We start from the raw sequence: 20,578 nt of genomic DNA, 5'->3' as shown, positions 1-20,578 counted from the left end.
TGAAAATTTGAAGTTATATCTCTATCTTTTAAATTTTACTCATGGACTGATCTTTTTCAGTGACTTAGGAAATGAGACAGATTTAAAAAAAGTAAATAGTACATTCCCATGGAAAGTGACAAAGAGATAGAATGAATATTTGACACAATTACAATGGTCAAATAAGAAGTAATTGGAACATTGTAACATACACGTATAGTTGTGTAATTGGGAGAGGCTCTTAACAAGTAGAGGAAGATTATCACATTGTGTGGTGCTTCCTTATGGTTTTGTCGGATCAATGAACTCAGCATTTTTTACTCCCTTTAAGTACCAAGAAGATGAGAAAAATACTTTCTCATTAAAGTAAGACAAAAAGCATTATCTGCCTATACTAGAATTCACTGATTTTTGTCTCTCTGTGTATGTATGTGTGTCTGAGTGTGAATATGTGTACATGTGAGCCAGTGCATATAAAGGCCAGAAGAGTATGTCTTCCCCTGGAGCTAAAGGTGGTTGTCAGATACCCCTTGTGGGTGCTGGGAGTCAAACTGTGGCCCTATCAAAGAGCAGTAACTGCTTTTAACTGCTGAGCCATCCCTTCAAGCAGGTATTGTCTCAAGATTCCCTCACCCTGGGAATTTGGAGTAGACTCAAGTGGAGGAAAGGGGAGAGGGGTGGCTGGAGTTTCTCTCATAAAGGTAACACTGTCATTTGGTGCCTCCACCACCCTTTCATTTGTGAGAAGGAGAGTAAATCCTTTTTGAGAAGGAATATTGGTCCTTCCCATAGGTACTCTCTTGTTTATCTCCATGTGCAGATGGAGTGGCTTTCCCATCACACATTTGTTCTTGTCAGAATTGTCAACTTTCATAAGGAAACGTCAATCTGGCCTCTGGGTTGAGGAGCTGTTACAACATATGGCTTTGCACTTAACTGGAAAAACAGAAAAGCTGCACTCCAGGTACTTGTCAGGGAATATGATCTTCAATTCAATGCTGCCACTCAGCAGTTATCGGAAGCTCAGCTGGGAGAAGTATTTGTGAAGGATTGTCTGAAGGACATGCCGTCTGTCCATTCACACAGCTACTGTTTAATCGGCTCCATCTACGCTAGCTAAGCAAACATTTTGGAATACTCTTCTTGTTCTCCTGAGAAGGTGCTTACTAAGTTGTGAAGTGGCAGTCTGCCATACGCTAATGCTGAGCGATGTGAGAAGAAGCAGACTCACAAATACCCACTGAGCTTCCTGCAAGGCTGTCATTAGTGATTCTTCGTTACAGCGCACACTTTTGTCTCTGTGACAGCCCACAGGAGATAGTCTTCTTTCATGTCAGGACCAGCCACGGATGTGTTCTTCGCATCTGGTTTGTCTCTAAGTGCACAGACACTGAATCAGGGCTGTGGTGGCTCTGCATTTACACTATTTGCTTTCAAGTATAAGGCTGAAGTTGTGCCCTGTTCCTGTAAAGCATGCTCAAGTTGGTAACATACATTGTGAGATACAATTGCTTGTCTAACTTCCCCTTCTCTGACTTTATATCATTTTCTCCTCATACAGGGTAAGATGGGGGAAAATTCTTCAGAGGAAAAATTGTTACTTGGGTCTGCAACGGCAGTAGTTATTTGATAGGAGGGACATAACTGATGCTTTGCTTGGGAGCTGAATTCATTCTTAAATGACATTTCATGGAAACCCAGAAGAAGATATTGCCTCCCTGCTGTGTCCTTGTCCTTCTGAATCTTAGATACTCTACTTCCAGCAGTCCATATTTTGTTCCTTCTGGTCTTCCATGGGTGGCTACACAGAGAAATAACTTGAGATGGGATGGATAAGAAGGAGACGGATGTTAGGGTTAATAAAGAGATGGAATCAAGGATTTTTTTTTCCCAGAGCCTCATTCAGGGTTCACTTAAGCAACATCAATGCCTGAAGCTAACCATCCAGATCAAATATTGGCACTTAACCACAGAGAGAGTGCGCATGGTAGGCCATTAGTCACACACACAGATGCCTCTTTTATGGCTTGTGTCAAATCTGTCACTGATTTTGGCTGTAGCAAGTAAGTCACTTAGAGACAGAACCATACATTATAGAAATGATAAAGCGTAATGTTCAGTGAGTGCTAAAACATCTCTCTACTCTTTCCGAAGCATTGTCGACATCATGTCCTTTTCAAATCTTGGTCCACGGAGAGAGACTAATACATTTGTTTTAGTTTGTGATGTCATAACATATGATCTACATGAGTGTAGTGAGTTCCTCGTACATATGGAGTTTTAAGATTTAAAGCTTTGTCTTTAATTATGGGATTATATACTTCTTAATTTGAGCATTTATGTATTTTTTCTTCAGCAAATATGGTGATAGGTCTTTTAAAATAGCCAGCCATTATTAAATAATATTAATAATCTCTGTGTCTGAGTGGAGCTAGTAAGTATGGTTGTCCAGGTTGCTTACTGTATAAAGTTGTACAATTACATGTGGATTAGCAGTTTGGTGCTTATCCAAAATCTTTAGATCATGAACCATGAAGGAATATGAGGTTTTTGTGCGCCAGATATATCCTTCTACCCCTAGGTAGAAAGTTTAGCTACTATTTCCCATTGAAAGACACAACTTTAAATGATTCCCATTTAAAAAACAAACAAACAAACAAACAAACATCATCACGGAGAAGATAATTACCCACCGCTTGGTGAAACAATATTGAGCAGCTTAATCAGTTTTGCTGATGGGAAGCAGTGGCAGCTGGGCTCCTTTGAAAGACAGCATTTGTGTCTCAAGACCCCAAAGCTTCCAGCTGTCAATAGCAGCACCTCTGCCTCAGGTTGTTTATTGGAAGTGAGACACACTTGCTCACTCCTCTAATGTATTCCATGTGTTTCAGCGCTGTCTGCTGTTTTACTAGGTCTTCAGAAACTAGCTTCAAGGATTTCCTACTGGGTATTTTCAGAAGACATGCATGTAGATGGGTGGCCTCTATGCACAGGTATGCTCATATAGTTTTGCCTTATCAGGCATCCATTCTGTACAAAAAAAAATTGTGAAAGATGACTATTGCTGAAAGGTAAGCACAACTTGTTATGAACTAAGTCTACCAAACATACAAGTGGCATCTTGGCCATTTTTTTTAATGTGATTAACAATAATCTATAAACATGTCAATTACATGCCACTGAATGAATGCTATGATATAAGGAAACATGCATGCTTTTTCTTTTTGTGCCGCTGCTGATTCTGTTGAACTCTTAATAGCAGCTCAATGAAGTACAGTGAAAAAATATGAATAAAATGCATTTCACCCAGAGAGGGAGTTTGTAAGGTTGAATGATTGCCGGTGATATCTTAAACAAAAAGATTTTCCCATTCCCTCTGTGATAAAAGGGCAAAAATGTACTCAGGGTTGGTGAAGTACGTTACTGGAATAATTTATCCTTTTAGAATTATATTTGCTATCAAATTTCTATATGAGATAATTCTTGTGATATGATAAAATTCAGTTATACTCCTTTATCATTAATTTGTGTATAACTTCTAAGACATGATATTAAAAACTTTTTAGCAATTAATTAAATTACAGAGTTATTTTAATGTGCCATTAAAGTTAGAATCATTCTTTCCAAAGAACATTATGTGATAAGCTGCAAATTCCTTCACATGCATTTGTATTCTGAAACATTGTAGATACTTTATAAGGGTATACCTAAAATATTTTGAAAACAAATTAGATATAAATAAAATGTGTTACTTTATTTGCAGTAGCAGTGATGATCACAATAGTTTGTTTTCCTTTAGAAAAATAAGTGTGGAATAGTACCAATCATTCTGAATTTATTAAGTCTTCCTGGGGTAAAGGTGGTATACTGAATTAATATCTAAATTCAATTTGGTGCCGAGGAGATGGTTCAATAAGTAGAGTTGCTTGCATTTGTGCCTGGTAACCTGAGTTTGATCCTTGAATCTCATAAGGTGGCAGGAGAGAGCTAACTTAGAGTTGTCTTTTGACCTCCATATGCATTCCATGGCACTTGTGATGCCTACTCACATATATAATACAATAAGTAAATAAGGATTAAAATTGAGTCCATAATAGTCTCTGCATGTCTTTCCCTGTTCTCCCTTCCCCCTTCTTCTCCAGCTTCTTCTGTCTAAATAATGCTTCCTATTACATCTTCACTTTTCTTTTCTCTTTGAATGCATTTCAAGTCCAGCCACATAAACTCTGATTCTGAAGCCCAAATACTCGTTCTTTGCCACACTGATTCCAAGGGAATCTGTTGCTGAAGTGAAATATCTATTTCTGGAAACGTTTCACCATAAGTTTTAAGGAATTCTTTAAAAAAAATGCTGGGTGGAAGTGGAGATGTAACTGATTTTTCTCATGGAGCCTTTCATCATGATAGCTCCACTTTCTGCCAGGAGAAGCCTTGGAGCCAACTGGTCAGCCACAAATCTATACTGTTTAGACAGTAAGCTGCACATTGAGGGGGTGAATAATCAGAAAAAGCATGTTCCTTTTCTTCTTCCAAGAATAGAAACAAGTGGTTATAGCATTATCCTTGGTAGTATTTTTTTGTTAATTCTCTTTGCTAATTTTACTGCTGTAATACAATTTGGATCAAATTTTTATTAGTATATTTGGAATACTACTAAAGACAAGATAAATAATCAGAGATATCAGTTTTATTATTAGGTTGAACAATTGAAATTTACATGCTTGTTTCAGGAGAATCTAACACTATGTAGTTCTTATGCCTTTATCTCACTTTGAATTTTTTATTTTATTCTATGTATTTGCTTAACAAGCTCTCAACCAAAGGTTAGTCAGTTCTGGAAAGTTTAGTGAAGGCCTTTTAGAATTGTGCAGATCAAAATGAAAAGAAAATGAAAACCAATATCTCAACATGACAAATAACAACTTTTAAATAACTACAGAATGTTAAATGTAAACTACTGTGGTAAACATAACTTAAATCATAGCAAATGAAATATCTTCCTTTATATAAGAAGCCAAAAGGCAAAGTTAGTACATCCTGATCAATAATGCTGTTTTAAATAAGGAAGCCTTGAGAGAAGCTTTATAGATGGGTACACATGGTTTTTCCTCAGCACTTTTCAATACTATAATTTTCCCTCTCACTTTTTTTCTGTGATGGAGTAGGATAGCCAACAGCAAAACCATTTTATCTTGCTGCAAACTTGCTTACCTGTGTTAATATACTAACATCAATCAAGGAGTTGCTCCAAAGGAAGTGAATAGCTGTAGACGCTCCTATGTGCTTACCATTACTGCAGCATACAGAATATGAGCCTATTCCCTCTGGTTTATAAAGGAGACTGAGCAGAGCACCTGCATATTCAGATCCTTTCAATTCTCTGGTTTGTGAAGTTAATGAATATTTATCTTATTCAATCACAAGGCATTCAAAATGGGGTCCATAAAGAGCTACAGAAGACCTTTAAGTGTCCCATGGTGGAATCTAAATTACCATGACCACCAGTGTCATTTAGAAATTCCCAGTCACTTCTCTCTTCCTCCACCGTTGGTATCCTGCCTTTTATATCCCTTCTCCACAAACTGAAAAGACAAAGCCTGAGACTGCACTGTGCTTGAAATGTTGTGCACCCCAATAAACTTATTTGGGGGACAGAGAACAGAACAGCCACTAGATCAGACATAGAGGCCAGAAAATGGTGGCACACACGCCTTCAGTCCTATCACTTGGGAGGCAGAGTTCTGTGTGGATCTCTGTGAGTTCAGGGACATACTAGGAATAGAGCCAGGTGTGGTGATACACACCTTTAATCCCAGCACTTGAGATCTCATGTCTTTGCTTGGGAAAGACTTTAATCCCACAAAGTGATGGCAGGAAGCAGGAAGGGTATATAAGGCATGAGGACCAGGAACTAGAGCCCTTTTAAGCTTTGAGGCTTTTAGCAGCAGTTTAGCTAAAATCCAATCCTCAGCTTTCAGTCTGAGGAAACAAGATCAGCTGAGGAATTGGTGAGGTGAGGTTGGCTGTGGCTTGTTCTGTTTCTCTGATCTTTCAGCGTTCACCTCAGTATCTGACTCTTGAGTTTTTTGTTGAATCAAGAGCCTTGAGACGCTATGGAGAGATTTGGATTCTAAAAAATAATATCTATGAATCTAATAACTCATAGAAATGAAAGCTATGTGGGTGCTGGGGGTTAAGAGAACAGGTTGCTCTTCCAATGGACCTGAGTTGGAATGTAGCTGGAAATTCTCTAGTCCCATGCGGCTCATGGTCCTGCAGCCACTTATAAAATAATCACTCAGAGACTTAATATTAATCACAACCGTATGGCCTATGGCTTCTTGCTTCTCACTAGCTAGCTCTTACCATTTCACTCAGCCCATTTCTATTAATCTGTGCATTGCCACGTGGCTTCATGGCTTACCGATATTTTCACATCTTGCTTCTCCCGGCAGGGGCTGGCAGCCAGCATCTGCCCCACTCTCCTTTTTTCTCCTCTCTCTCCAGTTGGAACATAATACCTAACCTTATTCTGCCTCACCATTGGCCAAACAGCTTTATTTATCAACCAGTCAGAGCAACACATATTCCCAGAGTACAGAAAGACATCCCACAACATTCGAACCCTAGCACACACCCACGTGGTGGCTCACAACCATCTGTAACTTCATTTCCAGGGGTTCTCATGCTCTCAACTGGGCTAGAGGCATTAGTGTGATAATTTGGCAAAGAGTATGGCTGGTTTCTGCTCACGTCCTTAGAACTTGTGTGGGGCTGAATGAAACAGAAGAGACTGACTTCTTTGATGGAGGAAATTTCAAGACAGCCAAATGTTGAGTCTGTGTTATAGTTATTACTGAGAATATGAATGTGGGTTTATATTGGGAAAGAGGAAGCAGGGCAGGAGGGAATGAAAAGTGTACAGATTGGAAGGAAGAAAAACCATTATGAAGTCTGATATTGCAATCAGTTCATGAGTTGGAAGAAAGACTAATTATTTAAGAGATGAATGACATTAAGGGGAGGCCTGCTCTGTCCTGGAATGTATGCAGCATGTCCTCAGGACAAGACCTACTTAGCTGAATGTCCAGGGAATCTTCAGACCCTAGAAAGCAACTGAGTGAAAAAGCTACTGCTACTATGATTCTGAGGGTGGAGGTTGGGGCACAGGATCCATCTCAAGTTGACAGTAGAACTTGGCAGTGTCGTTAAGTGGTGTTGGTTTTTAAGGCAAGGGGTATGCGAGAATGAAGGGTTTTTGTGATCTCTCTGCCCAGCTAAAGGAAACTACTGATGCCAGGTAGAGTTTGAGAGGGGAATCATTCTGCAAAGGCCCTGATAGGGTATGAGGCTTTGAGAGGTCATTGCTTGAAGTGATACCTGGGGTTCAGTGGAGACCCAAATATATTGGAGATATCAGAGCATTGGGATATCTGTCAAGGAGGGGGCCATATAGGGCATGGAACCAGCCTAAGAGAGGTGTGTGTTTCAGGCAGCAAAGCTGGAGAGGCAGAGCCATCTAAGCCCTTTGATATCAGACATAGAGTTACAGGATTTTGTTTTTGCTCCCTTTTGAACTGGTCATGTATATTCTGTGCCATTGCTGGAAGTGTGTAACTGTTTGTTTGATTTTGCAGGAAGAGACGGCCTTGAGTCTTAGAAGATCGTTTATAATTTGCAATGATGGTGAGACTATCAAAGACTATGGGGACTTTTAAAGTTATGATACGGTCGTGAGCCTATAGGGACCAAGGAATTGGATGGAGCTGATTAAATTAGAATGTCTCTCATAGGTTTAGATTTTCTTAACATTTGATCCCCAGTTGGTGATGCTGTGTAGGGAAGGTTTTAGAGCCATGGCCTTGTTGGGTGGAGTATGTTACTGGCGGTAAGCTTTGTGAGTTAAAAGCTGTATGCCACTTGCTTTCTCTCTCTCTGCTTTATGCTCATGTTTGAAGATGTGAGCTCTTAGCTTTGTGTTCCTTCTGTCACACCTGTTGTTAGCTGCCGTGCTCCCCGACCCTGACGGACCTGTTCTTATAGAAGTCAGTGGTGTATAGTCAGAGCAACGGAAAAGCAACTAATGCAACTGACGGCAAATGTCTTCTTCTCCCTTAAAGAAATCAACACTGGGACCTTTAGAAGATAAACGATGAGAGCACTTTATGTAGGAAAGATAATAGAGGATTGCAATCAACAGGCCTATTCAAAAATCAAATGATAGGAGGATAAATTTACCTTGATAAACTTTTGAATTAAAATAAAATGTTTATAATACATAGCTGGTATGTTTTCAAAAATAGGCAGAAGTAAATAATATTGAATAAAAAGCTAACAAAAAGTCATCATCTAATTCACAGTAGTTTTATTTATTTATGGTTTTGGTCATTGTTGGACTTCAGTTAGTTGTTCAGTTTCAACAGTTAGCAGCATGAAGCATAAACTGCAAATAGAGCATCTATGGAATATTTCCTTAAAAATGTAGCAAAATTCTAGAAAACAGTCTCTGGTTGTTTGCTTTTTAGATTGATGAGCTTTGGCTCTCAATCTTAATTACTTTGAACTTTTATGACCACATTTTACTGCATGAAATGTTTGACTAGGCAAACTACAACTCAGTGGACAGTTTTACTACTTTTTAAAAGGTACTGAGAGTTGTCTACTTGAAACTCCAAGTCAAATGCACTAGGATCATGTTGTGCACTTTGGATGGGGCACATTCACCATGGCACTTCAATTTGACATTTCTGGCCTAGGGCATCTACCATTAAAAATCTCAAAAAGTTAGAAATAGAGTGCCTTGTTGCTTTTCATAAGACTGATACAAAGAGAGATAAGAGTAATCAAAACTTAGAATTCTATTAACAAACACTTCTCACTTATCTACTCTTTAAGGAGAATTTAAGCTATTTGTCTAGTGAAATCCATTTGATACCAGGATTTATTACAAATATTCTACAATCAATCAAGAGCTCCTAATACCATGAATAAGATGGAAAACAATAAAGCTACCGTGGTGCTTTCTACTTCTAAATATTTTTGCAGTGCTTTATTAACTCAATCCTCTTTGTAATTTAGGAGACAGGTACCAGTATTATTCCAATTTTGCAAATAAGGAAACTGAGGCACTAGGAGATTAAAGAACTTTTATAAGACTACACAACAGTTAAGACATGGAAATGGGAGTATTAACATGATTTCGTAAATTGCATTTTTGTGGTGAGTGGAGATAGTTAAAAGTCTTACAATTGAAGAAGTTACATCATCAAGATGAATACAACAGTCTAGTATACTCCCTCTTAAAAACAGAAACAAACAAATAAACAAAGAATAACCACATCTGAAAAAAACGCAAAATAAACAAAAATCTCACCAAAATCTACTGGAGCATTTGAGGCAAATCCCCAAGCTGTACTTAGGATATGTTGGCTCATGGAGATAAACAGTGGTCATACAAAGTAGGGAAGTATATCTTGTGGTATCATTTATTCCGTCTCTCTAGTGAAGATCAACCCTGACCCAGGAAAGCCTTCACTCAGTGGATAAAGTATAATTAAGAGAGCTCCAGAAGTCTATTATAATGTTAAAGACATGCTAAAGAATTATTTTCCTCTGGAAAAAGCTTTCAGCCCTCCCAGGACTCTTGAACTCTTGAACTTCTGGGGAAGCCATAATGCTACAATGTCCTATAGAAGATGTCCATTCCATGGTGTCCTCTCTTCCCAAGAGTCTTATGGTACAGTGACATTTTGAGAAGTTATACCTAAATGTTCAGACATTCCCAAGAGTTGGAAAGTTTTAACCTATTACTTCATTTTATATGCCTTTTCCCATTTTTCAAGCTTTTACTATAGTCACATTGCAAATGTTTGCTACATGTCTCAGAAGCCATATTTTTCTTTTTATTTATTTCTGTCTTAGTTTTTCTTAAGTCTTTAAATTCAGAAATTCTTCTAGTATTAACCTAATCTGTTCTCGAGGCTTTCAAACCATATTTTTTAATTTCATTTTTTAGTTATTTGTTTAGTGATTTTTGATGATCTCTAGCTCTTTGCAGTTCAATTTTGAATTGTTTCCTAATTTCATTGTATTCTTTTTATCTTGGGTTTTTCTTATCATGTTAAGTGAATAAACCAGGTTTGGAATGTTACATATCATATGTATTTTTTTTTTGTTTGTTTTTGTTTTTTTGTTTTTCGAGACAGGGTTTCTCTGTGTAGCTTTGCGCCTTTCCTGGGACTCACTTGGTAGCCCAGGCTGGCCTTGAACTCACAGAGATCCGCCTGGCTCTGCCTCCCGAGTGCTGGGATTAAAGGCGTGCGCCACCACCGCCCGGCCGTATCATATGTATTTTATAATATGCATAATCTAGACAGAAAAAAAGACATGAAAGTAGAAGACAAATATGGTGGTATTTTATTTGTACTGAAATGTGATTTTAATTGTATGTTAATAAATAAAGTTGCCCAGGGGTCAGAGCTATTAGAACCATAGCAAGAGCGTGGCGGTGGTGGCGCACGTCTTTAATCCCAGCACTTGGTAGACAGAGCTAGGTAGATCTTTGTGTGTAAAAGGATACAGCCACCATTGGAGACACACACCTTTAATCTCAATCCCAACCATAGAAGACCTGGAGGTCTGTGCAGACAGGCAGTGACGAGGCAGTCATGTGTTTGGGTTTACAACCAATGAGAAGGCAGAACAGAAAGACTATAAAGACAAACACACAGGAAGTAGCTCCCTTTCGGAGAGCTCTCTTGGCTGAAGAGGATCCCTGAAGCAGGAAGGGTAAGGCTCTTAGCTCTGACCTCTTCGCTTTCTTCTCTGAATCAGCTCTGTTTCTTATTTAATAAGACGGTTGGTTACATCTACAGACAAACTACTCCAAATGGAAGATATCAACAAGAAGGGGTCTGGGAAATAACAGAGGATACTAGGAAAGGAATATGACCTGAACATTTTACATACATTTATGGAAAAGTCATAAAACTTGTTTTTTTTTTTTTAAATAAAAAATGGTTTTGAATTCTTTTACAGGCATCCATTGGTTTCCTTTCATTTGCGGTCCATTGGTAGATAGTTACTATGTTTCTTTGTTGGCATTACATAGACTTATCTCTTTTCCCAAAGTGGTAGCTGGACATCTGGCAGACCAGTTGTCTCTACCCAGTTTTATGGGGTGGCATTCAAAGTGAAACACTCTACTAAAGACGTGCCTTAGGGCATAAATTGTGGAGAATATGTCATCTCTGACTTCTATGTTAAGAGTGTAATTTCCATGAGGTTTCTTTGGATGTTATCATCAGTGATGATTGTGTATTCCCAGTATTTTACATTTCATTGAGTTAGGCTATTGCTTCCTCTGCTAGAATTAGCTTTCTTAGATATAACAGTTGTTTTTTTTTTTTTTTCTGTGTGTGTGTGATCTACAAATCATGCACTCAACTATAGGTAGGTACAGGGTATCTATCAGTTGATATGATTCATGTTGAAGGAAAGTCACTTTTTCAAGTCTATGTATGCAAGACACGGCTACCACAATATCGGAGGCAAGAATCAGATGAAATTCTTTGGGTTATATGTATGTTAGGTTGTATTGCTTGGCCTATTAAACTGTAGCACAGTATGAGTGCTAGTAGGAATATGGAATCTATCAGTAGCTGAAGTCTAAAACATACAAAAAGGCCAGGAATGAACAGCCATCAATACACAGGGTGTGTGTGCGTGTGTGCGTGTGTGCGTGTGTGCGTGTGCGTGTGTGCGTGTGTGCGTGTGTGCGTGTGTGCGTGTGTGCGTGTGTGCGTGTGTGTGTGTGTGTGTGTGTGTGTGTGTGTGTGTGTGTGTACCTTTATGGAATCTCAAGAGGCCAGCCTGTCTGGAAAAAAGACTGTCCAGATGATTCTCAGTATTCTGGGCAGATCCATTTAGAGCACAGTGTCTGGTTGCCTTTTAGGGCCAAGAGTGTGTTAATGAGGCCACCTATTTGCCTCCCAGTGCCTATTTGGGTTTAACTGCCCAGAACAACTTCTCAAGGCTTCAGAGGGTTAATGATATACAACTGATTTATAGTGAAAGATCAGTTAGGTGAAGCTGCCTGAATACCCACGGGGGTGGTCCTGGATGTTATAAGAAATCAAGCTAAGCAAACCATGAGAAGCAAGAAAGTAAGTAGCATTCTTCCCTGGCCTCTGAATCAGCTTCTGCCTCCAGATTCCTAACTTGAGTTCCTGCCCTGAATTCTTTCAATGATGAAATATGACTTGAGAGTTTTAAAATGAAATAAACCCTTTCCTTCCTGAGTTGCTTTTGATCATTATGTTTTATCACAGCAATAGAAACCGAAAGACATAAACTGGTACCAGGTTGTTGCTGTGTACCAGGATATTGCTGTGATAGTCTTGACCATGTGTTTTTGGGAGGATGTGGCAGCAGTTTAATTTGGGCTAGAAATTTCTTAAAAACCTCAAATTAAAGAAAAATATGAGTTGCAAAATAACTAAAACCAATACTAATATCAGAATTTTAGGTTAGGCTTTATTCTACTTCAGATAAAAATTGACTGCTGATCATTGGCTGAGGTTAAACCGGAAGTTACAGCCAGAAGGGAAAATGATGAGGAACAACTGATAACTTTCAATATCATTTCTTCTACATTGCAAGTTTTAGAGCAATTGATAACTTATTTGTTATCAGTCAACTCAAAACAACTACCAGTTGTTTTTATAAAAATTAAAGTAACTTCTTTGTAAGATGTTGCGATAACTAACCTTGATTGTCAACTTGACTACATTTAAAAGTAACTAAAACTCAAGCAAGTTGAGCACACCTATGTGGGATATCTTTTGTTTGGATTAGGTGAGGTGAAAGACCCACTCCAAATCTGGATCAGTTGAGGTAGGAAGATCAACCCTAAATCTGGGCACAGTTTCTGGTGGCATCCCACACAAAAGGATGTGGAAGAAGGAAGCTTAGGCTTCCTGTCTGCTTGCCCTCACTCTCACTGGCAATCCCACCTATCTTGACCCACCTCCTTCACTGGTGCTAGAATCTACTTCGGGATTCTGCTGTGGACTGAAAACTGGCATCTCTAGTGTTTCCCTGGAATTCCAGCACCAAACTGGGACTGCTGAGACATCCAGTCTCGTGGACTGAACAGCTACATGATCCTTGGCCTTTCTGTCAGGAGACTGCCATTGTTGCACTACTAGAACATGCCTATTAGCCACTCTAATAAATCCTTACGTCTGTGTGTTTACATACTGAGTCACATAATGCGATAGAAAAACAATGTAATGGCATAAAACATTAAATATTGTTTGGATATTCTGAGATATTTATGTGAAGATAATGGAACATACATGTATGAATACTCTTGGTTGCATTTTTTAGTTTTTTTCTTAACAACTATTACTTCAAACAATAGATTATAATACATTACTTAAAAGTTGGACTTAGGAATGATGGACTTTTTTTTAGGATGAGTCAGTATTCTCAGCAACGATGAAACTGTATGACTGCAGAGTCTGGTTGGGTTTTGTATGAACACTTTTGAGAATTTCAGAAGAAATACAGTGTTGATTACTGTAAGTTAGTTTTAATTGTCAACTTGACACATCTAGAATCACCCGGGAAGAGTCCCAGCGAAGGATTTTCTAAGTCAGGTTGGCCTTTGAGCATGTCTGTGTGGGATTATCTTGATTCCATCAACTGAAGTGGAACAACTTCCCACTGAAGATGGCGCTGTTTCTTAGCCAGGGGTTCTTAACAGTGTGAGTGGAGAAGAAAGCTGAGCGAGCATGTGAATATTCATTGCTCTGTGTCCACATGGCTGTGGTATGATCAATTCCCTCATGCTGTCCCTGCTGGGACTTCACGGCTATGATGAACTTTACCCTGGGACTGAGAGCTAAAACAAACCCTTTCTCCATTAAATAGCCTTTCTCCAAGTATTTTATCATCACAACAAGAAACAGCTAAAACAGGCATATTTAAGTTTTTAGTACCAGCACATGTCAAAGTTCCACATGTCTACACAGGAAGTGTTTTTCTTGCCTGCCTGAAAAGACTGGAATGGTTCTAGTCAAAGAGTTTTTCTCAAGTTCAGCAAATTTAGTTTATTTTTAGATATAACACAGGGAATGAAAATCTTACGTTCTCAGAAAAATGATATTGGTAGCAAGTTCAGAAGTAACAGTTATCTATGGATAGAACTTAATATTTTCCTGTTAGATTAATCAGACCTGATAATTAATTAATAACTTAGAAAAGTAGGACCTAAAACCCCCTCCTTTTAAAACTTAAAGGGAAAAACTTTTTCTACTAAACTTGTAATGGAAGCATCACAAGGTAATTAAAGACAAATGACCTGAAGGATAATTACAACATCTCTGCTACCCTAGCAGAAATCAATGAAAGAATTAAGTCAGCTTGGTATTGAGGCTACAGAGGGTTAATAACAAAAGAGATAACCCCAAGTGTACTTAAACTTGATGGTAAAAACTGGGTCTTAGAAATGAAATTTAAAAAATGCCTCTGTAGGCGTATACCTGAGTAGAAACTGTTCATTCTAGTATAAGTTACATTTTCTGTAGGTTTTCCTTCAGTTATTCACAGTGTGCTTTTAATTGTGATGCTATCATTACTTATTCCTCTATTTATTTTGCAAAATTTCTCTTATGAAAAATTTAAACTTCAAGATAATTTATTTACTTATTTACTTTTGGATTTTTGAGATGAGTCTTACTGTGTAACCTTCGCTGACCTGGAACATGTAGATTAATTTTACCACATATTTAGGGCGCTCTTCCTGCCTCTGTCTTCTCAAGGCTGAGATTAGAGACCTGCCACCACATGTGATTTGGAAAGGCTGCATTTAGGTCACTGGAGAGTTTCTGAAAAGTTTTTAAAATTGTAGAACTTTTGAAAACTCCTGCTACTTAGGATTTACATTGTGCCTACTTCTGAAATGATTTGAAGTGGCTTATGAAGGTGGGAATGATGCAAAACGAGACAATTAGGGGAAAATGAAAAGGTATCATCTAAATATAGCAGAGGAAATGAAGAGAACATCATCCCAGATGAGGTGACTGTTAGAACTGGGACAGGGAGTCTGGCTTCTACCCTGCTGTGAGGCAAGGTAAAAGGGAAGACTTGATATGTGACTGGAGAAAGCCTTTGGATACAGGCATGTTGATTTTCATTGGACTGAATTTCAGATTGTACTTTGATACTTTGTTTAAGGGACTGTATGGGGTATTGATAAGACTCTGCTTTACTTAATGTAAACATTAATTCTGTTCAAGCATAATAAGAAATCCAATGGTTCCGTTTAATGTTACCTTAAATTGTTTTGTTTGAAAAGGCATATATGTATAAGGAGATGCAAATTTAAAGTGTCCAAAATGGCATAACATTCGATTGGTAAAGTGCCTTCAGAATCTTCCTTTCCAGTCCCTTATCCAGCATCTTTTGATTATGTTTTAATCTTTTTTTTGTGGTTGTTTCTATAACAAAATGATGTGGTTGCATTTTATTTCTTGATTATTAAATAGTCTTGAAAGACTTCTATCTGTTGATCAGGAATGGAATTCATTTAATCTGCTGTTTCTTTTATTTTTACACATTTTAATTAAAATGCAATTATATAAATTCCTCATGTCCCTTTTCTTCTTTCAGCTCCTTCCACATTGCCCCCTCATTTGTGTCCATATAATAAGTCACAATAATAATCAGGGTTGAGGAGGCTGCCAATCTGCTAACATTTTAGACATACACTTTTTCATTTTATTGTGTTTGAATTCTTTGCTGGGAAAACTGAAAATTTAGTATCAAACCTGATGAACATTTTGCTGTTAAAATTTTTATTAAAACCAGCAAAACAAGTACTTACGTTTATATTTTTCTAAGTAAACAGAATAATTGCTATTGTAATATTTTTTTTTCCTGAGACACATTCCCTGACCTAGTATTTTCCTTTTGATAGCCTTTTTGTCAGGTGATTTTTCACCTACATTGTTTTTTGCAAGCTTTATTTTACACAGTTCAGTCACATGACGTCATCCTTCCAGCTGTCAATTAAGCTCATTGTCTTGCAAGTTTTGACCTGTTTTTCACAACACTTTACTTTAGTGGAGATCACCAAAGCTTGTTGTAATGACACCTCTTCCGTGCACTTACTGTGTCTTTGGCTTGCATACTCGTGCCTCAGATGTCCTGTGCCTGTTTATTTTTAATCTCGGCTTTGTTTCTTTGTCCTTTCTGCCTCCACTGTGGTGATGTCTTTTGATCAACGCTACATGGAACTAGAAGATGTTTACTGTTCCTTGAAGCACCTGGATCTTCTAATTTCTCTTTTCAGTTTTATAATCTGGATCCTAAAGTAACTAGGAACACAGAATTTTGATCCCCTCACAGGCATTAGAGAGAATGAAGTTCACAGTGAAATTATCATTCTAGTGCAAAATCAATATATATATATATATATATATATATATATATATATATATATATATATATATATGAGTACTGACATTCTCACAGAGTTAGGACAGAAATATGAAAAAATAGACATTTTTAAAAGTAGAATTTCCCTTTCTGTGCTTTCCCCCTAACCTAACAAAATTGTTTGATTTCAAGGCTCGTGGCTGCCCATTACTGCTTGGGCTTTATGTTGGCCTTTTGCTTTTGAGACCTCTGTTGTTCTCTGTGTGTTGTATGTGAGCCATTTGAGCAGAAACTTAAAAGCTGGCATATTTTTGGCCAGCTGTCACAGTTTTTCTTCTGGTCTATCTCCAAGAGATGTGACTCCTGCTCTATGCCAGAGCGATAAGTCCTGTTTAACTTGGCCACACCTAAGTTTTGGGCAATGTGTTGAAAAGAAACCAATCTATGGCAGTGGTTCTCAACCTGTGGGTCACGACCCATCTAGGGGTCACATCGGATATCCTGCATATCAGATATTTACATCACAATTCACAACAGTAGCAAAATTACAGTCATAAAGTAGAAACAAAGTAATTTTGTGGTTGGGGTCACCACCACATGAGGAACTGTGCTAAAGGGTGACAGTATAAGGAAGGTTGAGAACCACTTATATGCCATTTGGTCACTTTGAGAAAAACTAGTGCATGGCTCATGCAGAAATCAACTTGTGCAATTATTTTGGAAAACGAGGAAATGCTGTTAGTAAAGAAACATGTCCATTTTTTTTTACTTTATTAAAATACTGAGTTTATTATTATTTATGTATATTTGTCTCCCTACCATTTCCACATCTGACCACCACTATTACTATGTCCTATCATAACATTCCATACATACTTAAAACTAAGTAAAGGGTGGAGTTCCATCCTTGAAAACTAAACAGGCATTTTAGACAACACATTCTTGGCAATGGAACCTGGACAACATTTATCAAACACAGTAGGGAAAGTTCTCACTTTGCATTATAAAAAGGACAGCCGGATATATCAACTGTTACAGAAATTAAGTAAGACGGAATTATTTCAAACTGTTTAAACCATTTTCTTAAAGAGACTTTCTCCACTGCCAGAGATCTTGAATAGCCTCCTGGTCAGTCATCCGGAAGCAATTCTTCACATAATTAATGAACTTGGCTTCCACTTTGGGAAGAGAACCACCTTTTTCTATACTTGCTTGCATTTTTGCCTTAATGTCGTCTACAGAACTAGGTCCTTTTGGTGTTTTAGGAGTTTTTTCCTGTTTTTTGAAAGACTCTTGACCCTTTGATCTTGGTGTTGATGGTTTTAAGTCTTTTCCATTTTGGATTGATTTTTGTGCATTTTTGGCTGGGGTATCTCGTACAGATTTCTTCACTGGAACTTTTTCTTCAGCTTTCTCATCATCAAAATCATCACCATCATCATCTTCATCATCCTCATCATCTTCGTCGTCATCCTCATCATCCTCGTCAAGTTTTACTTTTTTCTGCGGAACCTTGTTACCACCCCCAGGAGCAGATCATTTTCCAGACATACTTAAGAGTTTTACATCCTCCTCATCTTCATCTTCTGACTCTGCATCTTCCTCTACAGCTACTAGGTGCTGTCCACTAATGTGCACAGGCTCTGACCCACACTTCAGCCTTAAGACCACAGGTCGTGTAATTTCAAAGCCCCCAAGAGAAACTGTTGGTTGTACAGACATTTTCAAAGTTGCCAGGGTTACTTTAATTGGACTGCCTTCATAGTTCATTGCTTCTGCCTCTACGATGTGTAATTCGTCTTTTGCCCCTGCCCCTAAACTAACCGTTCTTAGTGATAACTGGTGCTCATTCTCATCATTATCCACCTTAAAGTGATAATCCTTGTCAGCTTTAGTTCACAACCGAAAAGGTAGTTCTGAGGCCTGAGAGGGCTCATGTCCATGTCCATCGAGTCTTCCATGAGGTGGAGGCGCGCACTTCGGTGTGAGAGAAGTCGGACGGAGGAAACTGCCTTCTGCTCCTCAGAACAGACACGCAGGACGGAATCACGCCAGGGCGAAACATGTCCATTTTTTTAAATATTCTTCTCATCGTGGCTCCTTGAGCTAGTGAGTAAGAAGAAAAAAGCCCAAAATTTATCCTTCTCTCAATAAACAGTCATATTGAACCTTTTTGATGTAAATTGTGAACTTGTCAATAAATGATTTTTATTGTGTGTGATCTGATAGTCTTGTTGCATTTAATTCTGCCCTCTATTTTCTGAATATAGGATGCTGGATCTTCTAATTTATCTTTTCAGTCTTGTAATATGGGCCCCAAAACAATAAAACTAAATTTTGATTCCCCCATAGGTATTAATCGGAGTGCAAATTCACAGAAAAATTAGCATGCTAGCACAAAATGAAGATCAATTTTTTTCCATATTAGATACAATTTTGGCACCATCTATGAGGTTTTATTATCTCTTGGCTGTTATATAGATTCTTACATTATATAAGGAAAATATCAACTTTGTAATTTTGTAAAAATAATTTTATGTGAGAATCCCACTCACATAGTCATTAAAAATTTAGTGTTAATTAGTGGTAATAACTTTGAAGTTGACTTTCTTAACTTGTCTCTGGTCTGTACTTATACTTACTGGATAAAGAATAATATGTACTGGCAAAGAGAAAGTTGGGCTACTATTTGGAAGGTTTTAAGAACCAGAAAATTATTTTTCCTCTTCAGTTAATGTATTAGTTTCATTGACCATATACTATGTGAAGTATCTGTGTCCTAGTTTAAGCTTCAAAAAAAATATATTTTGTTTCTTCCTTTAAAATGTAATTTACTGTAAAAGTACATATAGATGAATTTATGGTGATTTACCACCAATAACATGGAATTTGTCATTTGGTTTTTAATATAAATAAGAATGAAACTGAAACTGTTTACTGTGGTGATATTGTGTCCCCCAATATATTGTGCACCTTAATAAACTTATTGGGGGTCAGAGAACAGAACAGCCACTAGATAGACATAGAGGCCAGACTATGGTGGCACACACACCTTTAATCCTAGCATTCTGGTGGCAGAGCTCCATTTGGATCTCTGTGATTCCAAGGCACAGTGGAAACAACTAGGTGTGGAGACACACACCTTTAATCCCAGGAAGTGATGGCAGGAAGCAGAAAGGTATTTAAGGCATGAGGACCAAGAACTAGAGCCTGGTTAAGCTTTTAGGCTTTTGAGCAGCAGTTCAGCTGAGATTCATTCAGATGAGGACTCAGAGGCTTCCAGTTTGAGGAAACAAGATCAGCTGGGGAATTGGCAAAGTGAGGTTGGATGTGGCTTGTTCTGTTTCTCTGATCTTCCAGCATTCATCCTAATACCTGGCTATGGGTTTGTTTTTATTAATAAGACCTTTTAGAGATTCGTGCTACAATTTACAATACCGTTTTGGCGGGTATTGTACCATGATAAAGTCGAGCATGTAATAAGCCCCCCAAATGCCAGTGTGAGCATCTATATACTCACTTCCAGAGCTCTTTAACTGATGTTTTAGTATTACTTGCTTTATCATACGTACGTGTGTGTGTGTGTTGTGTATGCTCCCATTGATATATACTGAGATATATATGTCTCATATATCATATAGAATTATAAATATCTACTAAACCATCTAATTTTTAATACATTTCAAAATAAATTGCAGACGTTAGTCCACGTCTCCCTATACCCATCAGTATGCATGTTAGGAGATAAGAGTCCAGTGCTTATTACAGTCTTCATTTTGTTGTGTTACATAAACTCTAATGCACAGGTCTTAATTGTACATCAGCAAATAAGATCCAGGACAGTGCTTTTGTCCTAGATGATTTTCCCCATGCCTTCCCTCAGCCATTTCCATCCTTCCTATACACAGAGCTAATAACTGGTCTTGCTTTGTTTGCTATTGCTTTTTCTAGAACACAGTGTCAATAGCATCACGGTATGCCCACTTTTCTGTAAGTCTTCACTTGCAAAGCATTGTGCTTTGAGATGCGCTCTCGTCATTTGGGTATTAGATTTTTTTTCCCAATTGTTGTCTGAAATTCTATTTTATTAACACGTAAGTTTTTTATATCTAGACTGCTTTAATTTTGTATGTCACGAACAATGTTATTATAAATG

The 20,578-nt window shown here is 37.9% G+C and overlaps 1 pseudogene; it reads right to left on the bottom strand.

The window, feature by feature from the left end:
• Positions 1-17,233: 17,233 nt before the first annotated feature.
• Positions 17,234-18,474, bottom strand: LOC128110483 (nucleophosmin-like; annotated as a pseudogene).
• Between the last annotated feature and the right edge of the window lie 2,104 nt (positions 18,475-20,578).

The sequence above is a fragment of the Peromyscus californicus genome, unplaced genomic scaffold (assembly GCF_007827085.1).
Source record: "Peromyscus californicus insignis strain IS unplaced genomic scaffold, ASM782708v3 Scaffold_15__1_contigs__length_86483966, whole genome shotgun sequence".
NCBI classification, from domain to species: Eukaryota; Metazoa; Chordata; class Mammalia; order Rodentia; family Cricetidae; genus Peromyscus; species Peromyscus californicus.
This window is presented reverse-complemented; position numbering and strand designations above follow the sequence as displayed.